The following is a 2523-nucleotide window of genomic DNA, read 5'->3' as shown; positions in this document are numbered from 1 at the left end:
GTGAGGGCAGACGATTAAAAAGGCCTTTTTCTCTCTCTCTCTCTTTCGATCTTGAGCCTCCAGGGTCAGAAATCCCAACACCATCTGGCAAAGAACTTGACTAGGTCAAAAGACTGACAAACTGAAGAAGAAGCAATGGGTTCCAGGAGCCAGGAGAAAGGGAGATTAAAAACTAAACAAAGAAATCTGTAGCTACAGAGAAGGAGGCTTCCCTGATTATGGGGGTGAGGGAGAGAGAGGTTGATATCTGGGCCCAGTGAGAGAATTTGGGGAGTAGAACTGATAGAAGAAAACAGAGGAGTCACTCCTGTATCTTCAATGCTAGAAGTAAAAGACTGTTTTGTATATTGTTTCTGACTTTGTGAACTTGACCTGTCTCCAAGTGGTAAGACTACTTGGGGACAAGGACAATACTATCTCCTTTTTCTAGAATATGAATATCTTTTTAGAATATGAAGGGTTTAAAAAGGGACTATTTTCAGAGGTGTGAGCAGCGTTTAGGAACACAACAAAGGCCTGAAGAGGCAAGGGAAGTGAACATTGCCACCAAAGACCGGAGAGCTGAAACGGTGGGAGAGAGACGCCTGGCAGTAGCCGTGGCCATAGTGTGGTACCACAGCCCTTGCGAGAACACATAGGGTGGTAGGGAATAAATTCCCATCTGTCTCCCTCCCATCCATTCTCAGGAGCAGAACTTCTCTTTGGCCATCCCCAGGGTAAAGCCACAAGATAAGGGAGCATAGGTCATGCAGTCCTTGGAGGTCATCCTCCCAAGACACAGAGCAAGGCAGAGAAGAGAGACAGTGAGTCTGTGGTGAGGGGGCAAACCCAGAGCACCTAGCGTACTGGGGTTGTAACAGCGATTGTTCTCTATTCTGAATCCCATAGCTCTTACTGCGCATACTCTCACTTCCATTTCAACAGACGATTCCTGAGTGTTTTTGTAAGTACTAGATGCTTTGGAATGATACATAAGTTGATTAAACACTGGTCCCTTTGTGAGCTCAAATCCAGTGGTCCACCACTGGACACTCGGAGTTTGCTGTACTTTTGGTGGGTGCAGCAGGAGCAGATATGTTCGGATCCTCTCTTGCCATGTGAGTTCTATGTCAGGCTCCATATAAAAGTAAGATGTTAGTCCAGACACTGTGGTAAATCTAGTGACACCACAGTGGCTTTTACAAGATGAAGAAATCTGGTGATTGTGGCTTTCTGCTTCCTGCTCTTGTCTCTCTCCATCCTTGTAACCCCACTTTTCGCTGTCTGCTAACTGCTGCCTCTATGTATGTCTCTCAGATGTCCTGAGAGAGGGTTCAATTGGGTCAGTTTGTTCTTCTCTGTTCTTATTAGATAGAGTTCTCCCACAAGCCACCTCAAAGGGTAAATATTTCCCTTATGGTTAGTCTATAGATGAAAAGTTATGTCTTAAGAAGCCAGGTCACATGATACAAGTAGAGGTGAGCATCTGCCATTCATGGCTGCCTCAAGTCTTCTGAACCATTTCCCTTTTCCAGCTTCCCTTCTTGGTAGGGTGCAGACATGTAATGTAGATTCTGCTAATCAAATTCAAGACTTTGTTTCAGAATGGAGTCATATGGGGAAAGAGGAGAGTGCAGGGGATGCATTTTGCTGGCAAACAAAGTGATGGGGTGGTTCTGGAGCTGGTGAAGTGAACCATAGCATTCACAGGGCATCCACATTGCTCTTTCTCTATCTCCCAGGCCCAAACAGCCTATAGTCTTCCTGAGGATGAGGACTTTATGGAAAGGAAAGAAAAGGCCATCAAAAACAGTTGTTAATGCCCTAGCCGATTTGGCTCAGTGGATAGAGCGTTGGCCTGGGAACTGAAGGGTCCTGAGTTCAATTCTGGTCAAGGGCACATGCCCGGGTTGCAGGTTTGGTCCCTAGTGGGGGGCATGCAGGAGACAGCTAATCAATGATTCTCTCTCATCATTGATGTTTCAATCTCTCTCTCCCTCTTCCTTCCTCTCTGAAATCAATAAAAATATATTTTGAAAAACACAATTGTTAATGCCTCGCAGCTGAGGGGAACTATAACATGCAAAGGCTTGCTTGTGCCTCTGCCTTTGCCAAGGGAAGACATGACTGGGCTTTCCTGCTCTTCTAGGAGGAAGATGAGAGACAGGGCAGAGCCCAACGCATACACAGCTGGGCAGCATAGAGAGCCCTGGCAACGTGAAGGGTTCAAAGTGATGGCTGTGATGCTCTGTGTCACATCTGTCCTGGAGACACTGCCAGGTGGTAGAGGCACAGACAGCAGAGAGCAAGCCAGAGCCAGATCCTTATAGATTGTTGGGAAAATGATGTAATTATATCCATAGTCGTATTTTTAATTATTAAAAGCCTACTTTATGTACATAGGGAACTGCCGTTCTGGAGAAAGACATCAAGTTTTTTACAAGCTTTACCTGGTTGGAAAATAATTTAGAAAAGACTACATGCTGTATGCTTCCAAACACATGACATTCTGGAAAAGGCAAAACTATGGATACGATAGACTGT

Source organism: Plecotus auritus, assembly GCF_963455305.1.
Source record: "Plecotus auritus genome assembly, chromosome: 1".
Classification (NCBI taxonomy): domain Eukaryota; kingdom Metazoa; phylum Chordata; class Mammalia; order Chiroptera; family Vespertilionidae; genus Plecotus; species Plecotus auritus.
Note: the sequence above shows the minus strand (reverse complement) of the source record.